Here is a 17,233-nt window from a genome sequence, read left to right as displayed (position 1 = left end):
CAATATTACATTTAAGATTACATGCCAGGGTAATGGCTGCCCTTTCCTAACCGGGAGAGGGAAGCTACGCTGGAAAAGGGTCGTCCGCTACGGCGAAGCGGAGACCCATTCTGGAAAACCGCAGGCAGCGGAAGCCTGCGGTCTCGGGACCCGGCGGGCGCCAGGAGCTACCCCCGAAACGTTGAGGGAACCCCGTAAGGGGCTCCGGATCGCAGAGGGGGTAGCGGCGCTGTGGGTCTATGCGCATTCAGCGGAGCGAAGCCGCGTTGCCGTTGCCGGTGAGCGCCGACCTTTCTTCCTTCAACACAAGATTCCAAAACGTAACAACCCGTGAGTAATTGAGGACTTTACTAAATTTCGGGACTAAAATATTGAAAATAAGCTGAAAGCGGAGAGACGAGGAAAAGGAAGTCCGTCCTCCGCAGCCATTGATTTTTAAAGCAAAGAGCAGGAGGAGTGGAGGCATAGAGAGAACTTTTGACAGCTCAGATTGAGCACCCGCAGAAATTACTTTTCCTTTTAAAGACTGTAAGCAATTGATTTTTGGACTTTTATTAGGACTTATATATTCCTTTCTTTGTGGATTACAATTCTGTTTAAGAAGCCCAGGTGTCAGAACTGCCTGAGCAGTAGAACTGTCAGACTGCAAATTTGGATACATTCTATTTAAACTTGGAGACAGTCTGAGGGAGTTCAGAATGGTTACGTTCTTGCATTCTGGAACTCCAGTAAGCACAACTTGAAATATTGTGGCAAACCTAAAACCAACTCTGCTAAAACTACTTTTGTGAAGATCCCTAAGAATTGGTTTAGATTTTGTATGTGGAATGGACTCTTCTTCCTAGGACATTTTATGCTCCCCCTAGAGGATTGAGGACTTACAACAAAAACATTGTTTTACTTTCTATTTCCCGGCCCTCTGTTTGATTGCTACCATCTGGGCCGTAGCTTTCCCATGGGAATAACTCAGCTTGACCTTGACTGCTAGATATTTTTGGAATGAGTGGCGCAAAAAGAAAGGGATTAAGAACCAGACAAACAACTCTGACAACCGTAACTGCAGCCTCACAAGCACGCAGATCATCTGTGCCCACTTTGCCCTCGGAGGAAAAAGTTACCTCCCTGTCACAGGCAGGGGAGGAAGAAACTGAGGATTTACAACTAGAAGAGATGGCCTCAGGAGGATCTGGTTCTGTATTAGAGAGAATTCTTGAGAAATTGGAGTCTTTGGAGAGGAAAGTTGACCAACAAACTGCGAAAATTGACCTTAATACAGAAACTTTAAACAAATTATCTGGGCAAGTTGCACAGAATGCACAAGCAATCGGACAACTGAAGGAGGCTGCAGGTGAAAATCAGAAACTGGCCGAAGAGACCAGTCAAAGAGTGGGAGAGTTGGAAAAAGAAGTAAGGCCGCTCAGTAAGCAGGTCGGAGAACATCAGACCTATCTCTCTATGTTGGAACTTCGGAACAGGGAGATTAATTTAAGGATAAGATCGATACCAGAAGTGGAAGAAGGTAATCTAGCTGAGTTTCTGACCAAAGAATTCTCCAAGTTCTGGGGTTTAGAGGAGGAAGATTTTAAAATTGTGTCAGCCTTCAGACTTGGAAGACTTACAAAGAGAGAAAGGCCCAGAGACTGTTTGATTACGTTGAGATCAAAGGAGGAAAGGGACAAGATTTTGGGCCTGCACTACGGAAGCTCTTTGAACATTTCGGACAAAAGAATTGAGATTTTTAAGGACATTCCTAAACAGCTGTTGGATCTTAGATCTGAATATTTGGACTTAGTAAAACTGCTGAGAAGCAACTCAATCATCTTTAGGTGGGACTTTCCCCAAGGACTATCTTTTACCTTTAGAGGGAAGAAGATCAAAATTAGAACTTTGGAAGATAGGGATAAGTTTTTGACTGCCTACGGTGAGGACCTTCATAAAGGACTTGAACTACCCTCAGGGTCTGAACCACCACAGGTGCCTGTACCTCAGAACCCTGAAGACTCACAGAACAAAATACCATCCCAAGGAAACTAAACAGATCTATCCAGGATGTCTCTGCAACTTTTAAGTTGGAATATAAATGGCTGCAACAGCCCGGAAAAAAGGAAGAAAATCTTTCACTTATTAAAAAAGGAGCAACTAGACATTACTTGTTTACAAGAAACACATGTGACTAGGCTCCACAGAAAAATATTGGTAAATAAAAGGATAGGCCAAGAATTTATATCTTCGGATTTAGTTAAGAAGAGAGGAGTGGTGATATATGCAAAGGAGAGCCTCTCACCAAAATTTCTATTTAAAGATGAACATGGAAGAATTTTGGCAATTGAAATACAGCACCAAGGAGAGAAAATTTTGATATTAGGAATCTACGCTCCAAATGAAGGGAAATCAGAATTCTACAAGAAGTTGCATGAGATTATGCTGGATTATCTGGACTATGATAACATCATTATGATGGGAGATATGAATGGGATCGTTTCTACAAACATGGATAGGTCACAAAGCCAAAAGGTTACTAAAGAAGGCAGACTACCAAAGACCTTTTTTGAAATGACAGACAACATGGACTGGATTGATATATGGAGGACAAAGAACCCCTTAGGGAAAGAAGGAACATTTTTCTCTGAAGCCCAACTGACTTGGACAAGAATTGACCAAATATGGATTTCTAGAGGTCTGGCTCCTAAGGTGAAGAAAGTGGAAATCTGCCCAAAGACCTGCTCCGATCATAACGCGTTGAAAATGGACATGACATTATTACCAACCGGCTCCTTTAGATGGAAGATGAATGACAACTTGTTTAGAGATCAGGAGATTATCAAGAAGGCCCAAAAAACAATAAAGGACTATTTTGAGATAAATTTGAACACTGCTGTGGAAAAAAGAACAATCTGGGATGCAAGCAAAGCTGTGATGAGAGGGTTCTTGATACAACAGAACGCCATAAAGAAAAGACTACAAAATGAGAAAAAGGACAAGATTTTGGGGAAAATTAAAGAGTTAGAGAAGAAACTAAGAGTAAACCCGAAGTCACAGCCGATTTTGAGAGAAATTAAACTTCATCAGGCACAATATTCCAAACTGATAAATCAGGAAATAGAATGGAAGATTAAATCAATGAAACAAAAAACATTTGAATCGGCTAATAAATGTGGGAAACTGCTGGCTTGGCAGTTGAAGAAGAGACAAAAGCTGAACATAGTAACAAATTTGGAAATAGAAGGAAGGAATATTCAGAACCCGGTGGAAATTAGAAAATGTTTCCAGAAATATTTCAAGAAATTATACACTCAAGGGCCACAAAAGGAGGAAGAGATTGCAAAATTTTTGGAGAAAAATGGACTTAAAAAACTATCACAAGAAAATAGATCACTCCTGAATAGTAAAATAACACGACTAGAGATAGAACAGGCCATTCAGAATATGAAGTTGGGCAAGTCTCCAGGGCCAGATGGCTTGACCTCCAAGTACTATAAGACATTAAGTGACTATTTGATTCAACCACTGCTGGAGGTCAGCAATGAAATTATGGAGGGAAAGAAGGCGCCTGAATCGTGGAAGGAAGCTTTCATCACATTGATACCAAAATCAGAAACTGAAAAGACACAACTTAAGAACTACCGCCCCATTTCCCTTTTAAATGTGGATTACAAAATATTTGCTGACGTTTTGGCAGGAAGATTCAAAAGAGTTTTAAATGAGATAATTCATAAAGACCAGGCAGGCTTTCTCCCAGGAAGACATTTATTTGCTAATACAAGGAACATTATTGACATTTTGGAACTCTTGCAAACAAATATTAACACTAAAGCAGTTCTAATTTTTATAGACGCGGAGAAGGCCTTTGATAATATTTCTTGGAAATTTATGAAGGGGAATTTAAAAGAAATGGGAGTGGGGCGGGGTTTTGAAAATGGGATTGACGCGATTTACTCAGAACAAAAGGCAACTGATAGTTAACAATGTGGTTACAGAAGAGTTTAAGATTGAAAAAGGGACACGACAAGGCTGCCCGATTTCCCCCTTGCTGTTTATTTCTGTCCTGGAGGTGCTCTTGAACTTGATTAGAGGGGACCGGTTGGTGCAAGGGATTCAGATCGGAGTGAAACAATATAAACTTAAAGCTTTTGCAGATGACCTTGTTTTGACATTGCAAGAGCCAGAATCTAGTACAAAAAGAGTGTTACAATTGATTCAGGACTTTGGTCGGGTAGCGGGCTTTAAACTAAACAAACAGAAAACTAAGGTGTTGGGAAAAAACTTGACAGATGCAGAGTCAGAACGGTTTCAGAGAGAAACAGAACTAACTGTGGTTAAAAAAGTAAAGTACCTAGGGGTAAACATAACAGCAAAAAATCTGAGTCTATTTAAGGATAATTATGAAAAATGTTGGTCTGAAATTAAGAGAGACTTGGACAGTTGGTCAAAATTGAAGCTTTCTTTGTTAGGCCGAATTGCTGCTATTAAGATGAATGTATTGCCTAAGATGTTGTTTTTATTTCAAACTTTGCAAATTGTGGATAAGACGGAGTGCTTCAGGAAGTGGCAGAGAGATATTTCTAAATTTGTCTGGCAGGGCAAAAAGCCCAGAATTAAGTTTAAGATATTAACTGATGCGAAAGAAAGAGGGGGCTTTGCCCTGCCAGACTTAAGGTTGTACTACGAAGCCGCAGCTTTCTGCTGGCTAAAAGACTGGCTACTTCTAGAGGACACTGATGTGTTAGATTTAGAAGGTTTTAACAATGCATTTGGCTGGCATGCATACTTATGGTATGACAAAGTTAAGATCAATAAGGCCTTTAAGAACCATATTGTCAGGAAAGCAGTGTTTAATGTCTGGACAAAATACAAAGACCTATTGGAAAATAAAACTCCAAGATGGCTATCACCTCTGGAGGCTAAGGCCCGAAAAAGACCCAATATGGAGGCCAAATGGCCGAAATATTGGGAAATAATAGAGAAAGAGGGTAACAATTGGAAATTGCAGAGTTTGGAAAAAATGAAAGATAAAGTGCGAGACTGGTTACATTACGCTCAGATTCAAGAAATTTTTAAAAAGGATAAAAAGTTAGGATTCCAGGTGGAGAAATCGAAGTTGGAAACAGAATTGTTAGAACCTAAGACTAAAGTACTTTCAAGAATGTATAACTTGCTGTTGAAATGGAATACACAAGATGAAATGGTTAAGTCGGCCATGATAAAGTGGGCACAGGATATTGGGCATAATATTATGTTTGAGGATTGGGAAAGGTTGTGGACCACGGGGATGAACTTCACGGCATGTAATGCTCTGAAGGAAAATGTAATGAAAATGATTTATAGGTGGTACATGACCCCAGTTAAACTAGCCAAAATATGCCATGTGCCAGACAACAAATGCTGGAAATGTAAGGAAAATGAAGGAACATTCTTTCACCTCTGGTGGACTTGTCCCAGGGTGAAGGTCTTCTGGGAAATGATATATAATGAGCTGAAAAAGGTATTTAAGTATACCTTCCTTAAGAAACCAGAGGCCTTCCTCCTGGGCATTGTCGGCCAGATGGTGCCAAAGAAGGACCGAACATTCTTTTTGTACGCAACAGCAGCAGCAAGGATACTTATCGCCAAGAAGTGGAAAACTCAAGATCTACCCACTCTGGAAGAATGGCAGATGCAGCTGATGGACTATATGCAACTGGCCGAGATGACTGGCAGAATTCGAGACCTGGGAGAAGAGAGGGTTGAAGAAGATTGGAGGAAATTTAAGATTTATTTACAAAAATATTGTGATTTGGCGGAAAGTTAAGTAGGATGTTTGATCATAAATAATTGGCCACCACAAAATCGGATCGAAATGGGATGTAAAGTGAGATTAAGAGAAACTAATTTACAGAGGATTATATTTAAATGAGTGGTTATAAAATTTGCAAATTAGATGATAAATTGCTGGGAAAAATTTATGATGATGAAAATGGCAGCGGGAGATGTGAGGAAGTCCAAAGAAGTTATGAAACTTTGTTGAGATAAAAGAAAGGTTGTTTATTTCTGTACTTTATTTTGTAAAAACCCCTAATAAAAATTTATTAAAAAAAAAAAAAAAGTTGCTGTTGCTTAACTTTGCTTTAAAAATATTATGTAAGGTTACTATGTCTAGGTTTTCTCCCAACCCCCTAACAAGCTTCATATAAACCTAATTAATCTCTAAAATGTCAATGCGCAGGATGGATGGATCCTTTAAACAGGAAACTGGAATGGATCTTCCCCATTGGTAGATTATTGTGCTAATGGATCTTGAAAGGAAACAGACCACCATTTTTCCTTGCTCTCATAAATTAAGCCCATGTTGTTTACTCGGCAGATCTGAGATAGATCTGTCGAGTGAGCAGATCCCCTGTGTAGCAGGAAACTTGTAATTTCAGTCAAGTCAGGGAATATAAAGCTTTCTGGATAAAAACAAAGCACAGGAATCACTCACAAGGCTGCATCATTATGAAAACAAAGAAGTTCATGAACCAAACAAATCCAAGCCAATGAGGTTACAGTTCCCCTTGAAGTAACTCCAGCTTCTTCCTTGAGAAACTAAAAACATTCAGTCTGGAGGAAAATTGGTGTTTTGCCATTCTTTTTGGCATTTAGCAACAGGATGTCTAGAACAGGATACTTTAGCAAAATGTGAAGAAAAAAATTCCTTTCAGCGTACTTCCAAAAGTAGTGTTTAACACAAAACCTTACATTCAGAGTGCTGACCTTTGAGCCAATTGCTGCCAGTTCAGATAAATTAACAGTACCAGCATTGATGGCACAGCTACCATCATGCCAAAAGTAGCTTTAGGTCTAAGCCCCTGAAATGGGAAGTGCCACCTCTTTCATCTATATCCAGGTTTGTCTCTTGTCCTGCAAGTCCATTGTGTTTGCAATGATTTAAGAATCTTGGTACTATATAACATTAGAAGCTTCTTAACTTAATTTGCCATTAAACATATTTTGTGTTTCATTTTACGCAGGACTTGTAGACCTACAAGCAGGAAAACATCAGCATATTCAGTGTTTTTCTCCGGGCTGTATCAACTTCACCAGTATAAATAAATGAATTTCTTCATAGTCGTCTAAGTCAGGAGTTCCCTAATGGTGGTCTGCGGACCAATAGTGGTCCACAACCAACATCCAGATGGTCTGTGCAAAAATACAATTTAAAATCATGCCACACCCAGCACAGTGCAGTACTATTGCTACAACAGGCAGAATAACCATTGAGTTGTTCACCAAGACCTTCAGCAATTTTCAAGTAGTTGGGCTGCGGGGGAAGGGGTTTGGGAACCATTGACTTAAGTTATTACCATCTTTGGCAAGAGGTCATCAGCTTTTTTATGAACTAGTTCATATAGTGAAGATTAACAGGGATGTCCATTGCACTACTCCTAGCAGTAGTACTCCAGGAGCTCATGAACTGGGCTAGTAAACAGGGATGTTTGTGAGGGGCATTGAGCAGGGGCATTCGGGGGGGGAGGTGTCACCCAGAGTGCTGTGTCACCATGTACATAGGACCAGGAGACATGAACGGCAAGGGAGCTACAGCAACATTGGTGCCATGTTTGTTTCCCTGACTGAAAATGTGCAACGTATACCTGCAGCAAGGGTAAGCTGGTTGACTTTTTGGAAGAAAAATACAACACCTTGGCTTATCCACACTTTTAGTCATTAGGGATCATGCAGAATTTCTGGACAGAGCAGAACAGACTGTCCTGGAAGAGTGGCACATGGGGGATGCCTCTAGGAAAGAGGAAGATCACCAAATGCAGGAGGCAAACATTTGGAAGAACGTGGCTTGCAGAAGCAGTGCTGTCAGGAACCACACTGTGCCTTTGGAGCTGCACAGTTGATTCTAGGCACTCCCCACGATACATCTTGCAATCTCTGGCACCTTTTCTAGGTACAACAGGAGTGTCATGGAATGTTTCTGCCATTCAGAGTAGACAGGACTCATTCATGATCTGATCATATATGGATTTCTTAGTATTTTCTTGATTATTTTGTTACATTTTACAGTGAGGTGGTTCATTAAATCAAACTATGGTTTATCACAAGTCTGCAGGTTCTTGGAGGGGAGATTCTGACCACTGCTTTCCTCCTCCAGTCCTTTTGCTACTGTGAGCTTGAGCCATAGTTTTGCACGGGGTGTTGTTCAAATCCAGGCTCATGGTTTGCCTCACTCTAGGCAAACCACAAACTGTAGCCAAGGTTTGCCCTTGGGTTTACATGGTTTGGCTTAGCATGAAGTCCGAATCAGCTGAATATGTATAAAAGATTTTGAGCTTTTAGACTATAATCAAAATAGGATTAAAGTTGTAATCCTGTACATAGGAGTGGGCTCCATTAAAACCAATGAGTTTTACTGTGGGGCAGACTTTTATAGGATCACACTGTTAAGTTCCCCCCCTTCCATCATGAATCTTAGAATATCAGGGTGTGGAGAGAAAGCAGGGTATTGACATCAATCATTATGTAAGATACTGAAAAGTATTTTAATAAAAAACTCCCAACAAGACAAAAGATGGATGGCATAATAGTATTGTCAACAGAAAAATGGATTGTTTTCAAATGCAAAGGCAAGTATTGTTTGTTATGAACAGCTGCACAGGACTCACAAAGCCACAGCCTAAGTACATATATTGTTTTTAGCAGAAAATATAGTTGCTTTGAAAATTAGCATTTTGAGCAAAATTAGGAAAACAGATTTTTTCAGTCTGAATTGTAACAGCCTCTTGAGAAGTTTTAATTGATAGATATGCAGTGAGCAAAAGCAAGATTTGGTGTGAGATGTGGTGTTACCATTGCAAGTAAAAAGTAAGTAAACACACAAGAAACCTCAGGACTTTATAGCTTCTTTGGGGGGGTGGGAATCTGATTTGGAAACTACCATTGGAATCCATAGTTAAGATGTAAGCAGATGGAATAGGAAAAGATTGGTACAGTTGAGGTTTTTCCATGGAATGAAACAGGAATATTTATCTTACATGGTGCCTTTGGAAATGGTTTCCCTTTCTACTTGGCATTCACATTTTGTGCACTGACCACAAAATTCATTAGCCTGAAGCTGTGAACCCTTTTGTGGTGGCAGTGAGCCAAGTCCTAGATGCCTGGAACTTGATGATAATGCCAAGACACACAATATGCAATAGCTGTGTTTATTGTGGTCATGAGTGTATAGATTGCATCCAAGTGATTGGAATTTAATTTCACCAGCTTTGACTCTTCATTTCTAGGGGATTTTAGGACAGCTCTCAATGCTTCTTCAGAAATGCTTACTGATGTCTGTAGGCTCCCTTGTGATTAGCTCTTCTTCAAATATCATTGCTAAGTCTTTCAAAATTAGTATTCTTTTATTTTAAAGTAAAATAATTACATTTTAGGGATATATTCCTTGTGGTTGAAAACAGGAGATTGTTTACTGAAAAAGTAATACGTAGGAGATGGGGATCAGGGATATATACTCCTTGGACTGAACTTTGCATTTGAGACAAAGTGAATCAGGAGCCACAAGTTTAGAAATCCCTCCTGCTTGCATACCAGTTCATTTTTCACTTTCATGCCTTTTCAGCTACTGAAGAAGCAAATTCGCAGGCTGGATATTTTTTGTAAAGGTTTCTAAGATGTTGAAAAAATGCTTATTCTATCGAAGTTGTAGAATTTACAGCTCCGTTAAAGTAAACTCTCTTCTTAGGTATTCACATATCAGTCCAGAGATCCACAAGGCATACTATGTGGCAGCAGTTTTTAAGGCCCTTTCCAAATGTAGCTTTATTCAATACTCAATCTATTGCTGTAATTTGCACAAGCTTCAGCAGAGATTTTAAGCACAGAGCTTGGAATTGCAATTTGCAGGTGTTGTCAAAGTCAGGAAGAGTTGGTTGTACAAGATCAAAATGCATACTTTATCTGTACAGGGTTAGAAACCTGAAATAATCACAGAGGATAGATGTGAGAGTGGGAACAAAAAGGAGGTGGAGAACATTGAAAAATTAAGACTATACAACAGTTGGCTATTGGAAATTTATTGAGCGACGTCACTTAAATGTGAGGTTTCCTTTGCTATTCCTTATGATTTGAAGGAATTCTTTGCACTTGCCTGAGACAATGAAAGCAAAAAAGGAAGGAGATGTATAGAAAATGTTTTGGGCAGGACTGGGGAAGCTTTGGCGGTCCAGATGTTTGTGAACTACACTTGCCATTAGCCTTAGCAAAGATAATGGCCAAAGATGATGAGAGTTGTACTTCAGCAACATCTGGAGGGATAAAGGTTTCCCACACCCAGTTTATGCTGTTCACTGATCTACTATTTGTTACTGATGATTAAACATTTGGAATTGAGTTAGTCAATTAATTGGTTTTGAATGTGAGCAAATACACATATGAGCATAGGTTTATTCAGCAGGTGAGATGATTTTTTAAAAAAAACAGTGTCCAGTTGGTAAGAAATATCATATATCATTTTTTCCCCTCATTCCTCATGACAGTAGCACAGAAGAACCAAAATAGCCTCAAAACATTTCCTCCAGGCCAAATTTCCATGGGTTGGATTTTCGTATAAAAATGCTGAAGTTTTTTAAATTTTTTTTTAAAGAAACTAAATAGTTCTAGACCTGCACTAGAATAATAAGCATGATCTTAACTCACAGTCCTTCCAATTAAAATTAGCCTCTACCAATTAATCAGCTAAAGGTTAGTTAATCTACTAGTTTAGCCAATTAAAATTTACAGCCACAGCCATTGCATACTAATATTATGATAAGCTTTAGCTTCCCAGACAAGCAAAAGGAAATTTCATCAAAAATGAAAGGTTTATATGGAGACAATTGTGTTTGCTGTTTATATAGCTTAGACTGGCGGGGGCGGGATGGGAGCAGCAGCAATGCTGGTCTAAGGAAAAGCAATGCAAAGTGATTTGGAACTTTGCCATTCATTATCCAGAGACTCTGTTATGGAACCGGCATCTTCAGATAGCATAATTCTATCACTCTGGAAGTGCTGTCAATTTCTCCCCTCCTCCATTCCATCTTTGGGGCCAGGAGGGTGTTAGGATTAATGAGAGGCAGCGATCGAAGAAAAATATCCCATTATCCCTACCCTTTGGCAAGCATGGATAATTAGTGGAACCTTTTGCAAGAAATATCATTTGTTTCAATGTAATTGCAAAATAATTATCTCATATGGTAGGAGTATTAACTGTGTTGATTGATAACATGCAGGTAATATATGAAACATCTGCTTCAGGAAGACATGAGCCACAACACAGTTTTAATTGGTCAGGTCAGCATTAATGTCCTGCAATTAAGTGTATCAAGCACTGCATTGAATGTTGGAAGTGCTTGTCATACACACTCTTGTTGATGTGACATGAATAAAATGGATTCTCCTGGGAGCCTTCTGCTTGGAAGATGAGAATCTTTCATATCTGCCCTTTTCAAAGAATTTGTGATTGGACTTTTGAGCCTTTCTAATTAATTATATAGACCGTGATGCATATCTAATAGAATTTCTGAAGGAAACATTGGGCAGAGAAAGGGGAGTGGGAGAAAGAGAAGATTCTTCATGGAGTTGCTCATCTTTATTGAGGAATTGCTTAGACTCGCTCATGCTCTGACTCTTCTTGACAGAATGAGGCCTCTTTGGGTTTGTGGAGGTATATCATTGACTGAGAAATGGCAAGTATTATTGTTCTGTCCCAGCTGGGCATTGTGTTGCATATATTGCTCCCTAATTGCTGTGTTTAGAACTCCTTTCATTTTCACTATGTAGACTGTTGGCAACTGATCAAGTCTTGGTATCTGATACCTTGCATTGATTAGTTGTACTTTATCTAGCTGTAAGCTGCCTTGAGTCCCTGTTAGGGAAAAGGCTAGGATATAAATAAATATAATAAGAATAATAGTTTATATGTTTAGACCAGTATCCTCAGAAGAAAGCCTTATTCTCTGTTGCTCTGAGTCGCAGCCTGTAGGGTCTGTCCTCTCATTGTCTTTTATCACCACTACTTATTAATTTATATATCTCTTAAAGATAAGATGATTTCTAAGCAGTCTACAAAGCATAAAAACCAGGAGAACAAAAAGGGCAGCATATTCTCTTTTATATGTCAGCCATCAGGGTGGTCAAGGCCATTTCCAAATCATAACCAGACCTGAAGTTAGACCAAAATGGATACAAATAATCAGCATCCCTGAAGACTGTCCAGAGTTTCATATTGTTTTATTTATGTGTCTGTCTTAAGCTCTATGACATGGAAGCACTTCCCATTTGTTGTGAATGATTCTCACAAGTGCTCTGTTTTAGGCTATTGAGAAAGGGTAGCTACTGTAATCTGTTTCCTGCCCCTGATGTTATTGGACAGGATCTCCCATCATCCTTGACCATTGCAAATTCTTCTGCTTCTAGTCTGTGTGTGACTTCCTTTATTGCTCATTACTAGCCTGATAAAAAGATAATTCATTAGCTACTTAATTATAATCCTCTTCTCTTGTTAAAGAAGGTCTCCCTTCATGGACACAGAACTGTGTTTGACTTTTGCTTAGGAGACTTTATTGAGATTTGTATCACAGGTTTAAAGAACGTGTGCTTTTCCTAAGAAGACTGCAATGCCTTCAGCTTTAGTTGTGTAAAAGGTGTGGTACCTTTGTCCTTACTATGTGCGCAGTTTTGTCTACCCAGTACTAGAAGCTACTTTCCAATGGAATTTACCTGGCTGGTCAAACACAGACCATTAACTTTAAAAGTCATAAGGTCCCCCCTTTTTTTACTTGAATGCCACCAAATTCTGCATACAACCATGTAAGCTCTGAGCAAGCCTCACCCACAAATCTAAAAAAAAGTGTGTTATCATGGGATCGGTCATAATGGGAAAATGTCTCCCAAATATTATTTTCCCCATGGAAACAGGATCATATGAGTTTACTAGTATGCAAATTACTGGTTTATGAAATGCTTCATGTTTAGGCTGTGAGATGTTAGATGCTGGCATAGTTCATGGTGACGATGGTTTGCCAGTATATTAGACTCAGGAAAATTATGACTGCTTCCAATCATAGTGTGACTACAAAGTGGAAAAAAGGAACACAGCCCTAGTCACGTGTTACTTGCGTGTAACAGCCTCCACATGATTGTGCAATTCTGCTGATCGTGCAGTTGGCTCTACATGTGATCAGGAGGCTGAATGCTGGGCTTTCTCTTCAGACAGTTTCAGAAAATGTGATGTGGACACTGGCAGAATGCTACGCTAAAATGCAGCTCTGCTCCAAGTAATCACTGTAACTCCAAAATAGCTCCTGCTGTGATCTGTGTAATGTGTGAATAAGACTAGTTTAAAGTGGGTTTCTGATCATTGTAGTTACTCTACACCAGAAAGTGAAGGAGGGAAGTTTCACATGTGTGGAAGGGGAGACGTTGCGCGTAAGCCGTGATCACTTTCCTGACAGCAAAATCATGGTTTGACTGCAGTGTCTCAGCTGAGCAGCTGCTGAAGTAAATTACTTCACTGCCATAAATATGAATACTTCATTCAGTAAATATGAAGCCTTTGTTTAGCAAATGTGAAACAGGCATACCTGTCAAGTACTGGTATGCGATGAAGCTGTGTGCAAATAGCATCTCAAAATTCTTCATCCTGTTAGTGAGTAGAGAAATTGGGGGTGGGGTGTCCCCCATTTTCTCTAGGGATAGAATATACTCTTGAACAATTTTTTGGTAATAGTGTTCATCTTTATTTGCATCAACCTCTAGCCATAGCAATAAAATAAAATACAATGTACTGAAGATAAAGGTAAAAACTTAACTATACAAAATACATTCTGGAGTGTTCCTCATCAGCAGTGGCTTCAGGACTTCTTATCCTGATCCCTCACCAACACTGAAGGTTACCTGTTGTTATTCCTCAGAAGCAGCTATATGTGATCAGCTACCTTGACTTTAAATAACTAACTGTGTCTGTATATTAGGAAGGCATCCCACAATCACCATGCATCATGGACTTAAAAAAAAATTCAGTCACCTACTGATTTCCCCCCCTCACCCCTGAAATCTGGAATGGCATCCCTGTTGTCTGTTCCACACAGTTTGTCAGGTCAAACCTCTCATGTATGCCTTCACCTTTCATAGAACTAGTAAGCTACGTCTGTAAATAAACATATCGAACAGCAAGCCTTCTGCTCTTTTAAAACACACAAAGCTGAAATTATGAGTCCTAGTGGGCTTATCTCAGAGCCTGTCAAATTAGTGCTGTATCTGTAGCTGTATTTAGCTTCATTTGATCTACTGAGATGTATGTACACTGTGGTTGATGTAAAATGAACCAGTTCGTCATTATTTTTACATTTCTTTATTGCTGCTCATGACTCACAAGAAGCTCAATTTAAGTGTTAGTCTCATTCCATCCTATTGTTGTCTCTTTGTATACATACAGCCAGAATCTCTTCCTTTTCCCTCTTCCATACTACACACAAGCTCATTTTTCCTTCTATGCCTGGCTAACTCAGTTCATATGACTATGAATATCATTTTAGGAGGCATGTGAGGCACATGGAAAGGAGTGCTTAGAAAACATATTAGAATGAGAAATGTTCCTTCTCATCAACAAAGTACTGAGACAAAGAACATAGTAAGTGATCCAAATGAGCTAAAATCCTCTCTATCTAGTGCTCAGCCCATTGCCCTCAGCAGCTTGGATGATGTGACAGTTACCCTATCCAGATTATTTCACAGAGAGCTTGCATGTGACTGCATTTATAGACACAAATGCTGTGCTAAGAGTTTGGTTGTCATCCTGATTGGAATATTGTAGAAAAAAACCTGTGGCGATCACACACAGGGCCCCCCGGACGTTTGATGGTCTATTGACCCTGTGCCGCCACTGCGATTACTTTTTCCACTGTACCAGAACAAATGTTATGTGGGATGTGAATGGTGTAATGACAAGTTATTAAATGTTTATTTGCATATAAGATGTAATGCTGATTGATCAGGAAAATAACTAGGTTAAGTTATCCCTCCTGAGTCAATCTTCTTAAGGGGGGAGGAATGTGGCGTTTGCCTCCTAGGATGGGTCATAATGAAAGGGTTAAAATAGGTGTGATGTGATTGGCCAGTGAGAATGCAAGGGGGGAATAAAAGTTAGAGTGGGAGGTTTTGAAAGGCAGTTGAGTTGAGGTTTGAGAGTTGAGGTTTGGGAGTTGAAGAAGGAAGAGGGAGGAATAGGCAGTGGGTTGGTCGAGTTGTATTGTGAGCGAGTGAGAGGAGTTGTTGGGTGGAGTCAGATAAATAGTTGGGAGTGGTCAGTTTGAAGTTGTTAGGCACTAAGATTAAAAAACTGTCAAGAAAAATTAACTGAAACCATAAGCTTGTTCCTGCATTTAAAAATAAACTTGATTATTTGTTTATGTTAACAACTGTCTGGACTCCGTGTCACCCCGTGAGGTGGCAGCGGAAAAAGCAATCGCAGTGGCGGCACGGGATCAATAGACCGCCAAACGTCTGGGGGCCCTGAGTGTGATCGCCACAAAACCGAATATATCCTGCAATAGTATCTAGGAGAGTATGGGACCACAGTTATTGTTAATGAATGAGGGGGTGCAACTGGACAATGGTTGCTTTTGTTTTGTGTCACCTCCAGGAACCATCTGTAGCATATAGCTGGAGTTCAGATGCATGACAACCTGGAGGATATATTCTGAATCACACTAGGTGTCACAGGCCTAAGAGTGCTGTAGGCTTGGTTTCTACTTCTTCAACCCATGACACCTGTTGTTGTTGTTGTTGTTTTTAAAAAAACAGCATGTTCAGTAATTATTTATACACACACTTAGTTTTTTGCCCTGTGGAGGGTTAGGGTGGCATTACACACCCACCCATGTGAATATAGATGTGAATGATTGATTGTGGGAGCTTCCTTGATTCTAATCAAGTACAGGTAAGATGAACAAGGAAAGGTCTGGGTAGACCAGACTCCCAGTCCTGAATTTTTTCCTTGGGAGAATCCAAGATAGGAATAACACCCACACTCTTGGAAATGGGCGGAACAAAACTCATGAAAATAGAGAAGTGAGCCGTGATTTATTGACCATTATTAAAGGCTGTGAAAACTCACTTTTACAACTTCTGACTACTATACTAGGCAGAATATAATAGATGGTACATAACATAAACTTTCTCCTCTGAGTGCTTGCCTTTGCTATTCAGAAAGTTCCATTAGTGACCTTAATTACAGTGGTGCATCAGTTAAAAGAGTGACAGACTATGGACAGTTTTATATAAAAAACACATTGTTCCTTTTTAATGGAAAGGAAAAATGCCCACTGTCACTGAATTCACTCTCTCCCCCACCACCAAATGAATATTTCTGGGGAGAGTGTTTCACATCTTTCCCTTGCTACCTAATGCTGAGAGTGAGTGAGTGAGCAAACCATCCTTTTAGGCAGGACTTTTTTTCTGGGGGAACTCTTAGGAACTCAGTTCTGACACCTCTTTTTCTAGAAAAATAGCACTGCTTTCAGCCCCTTCCAAGGACAGTTTTCTTGTTAATGGTTGTTTCTGGGAGATGTGCAGGCAAAAATAGTTTAAAGGGTTCCCTCAGTTTACAGCGGTGGACCCTCTTGGGTTCCTGGCATTGGCTTCATCAAATTGCATGCTGGTGTTGTATCTGTTACTTTTTTCAGACAATCTCCAAACTATGATTTGGAGGATTAAGAACTATCCACTTCCTTCCTTCTTCGCTTCCTTCTCCCTTTATACGTTGCGCTTTATGTTACTTCCTGGTCTAATCAAACCATAAAGGTAAAAGTACCCCTGCCCGTACGGGCCAGTCGTGTCCGACTCTAGGGTTGTGCGCCCATCTCACTTAAGAGGCCGGGAGCCAGCGCTGTCCGCAGACACTTCTGGGTCATGTGGCCAGCATGACGAAGCTGCTCTGGCGAGCCAGCACCAGCGCAGCACATGGAAGCGCCGTTTACCTTCCCACTATAAAGCGGTACCTATTTATCTACTAGCACTTAGGGGTGCTTTCGAACTGCTAGGTGGGCAGGAGCTGGGACCGAAAGATGGAAGCTCAGCCCGCCGCGGGGATTCGAACCGCCGACCATACGATTGGCAAGTCCTAGGCACTGAGGTTTTACCCCCAGCGCCACCTGCGTCCCAATCAAACCATAGTTTAACGTAAACTCTGCAAACTAGAAGAGGAAGATGTTGAACTGGGAAGACCTAATATTCT

At 40.1% G+C, this 17,233-nt stretch overlaps 1 protein-coding gene across 4 annotated transcripts in view; it reads left to right on the top strand.

Moving 5' to 3' along the window:
* Positions 1 to 17,233, top strand: part of TSPAN18 (tetraspanin 18) — a 174,081-nt gene that overhangs the window by 79,755 nt on the left and 77,093 nt on the right. The gene's annotated exons all lie outside the window — the stretch shown is intronic.

This window comes from Podarcis gaigeae, assembly GCF_964106915.1.
Source record: "Podarcis gaigeae genome assembly, chromosome: 1".
Classification (NCBI taxonomy): domain Eukaryota; kingdom Metazoa; phylum Chordata; class Lepidosauria; order Squamata; family Lacertidae; genus Podarcis; species Podarcis gaigeae.
The sequence above is the reverse complement of the archived record's forward strand: the minus strand, read 5'-3'. Positions and strand labels throughout refer to the sequence as shown.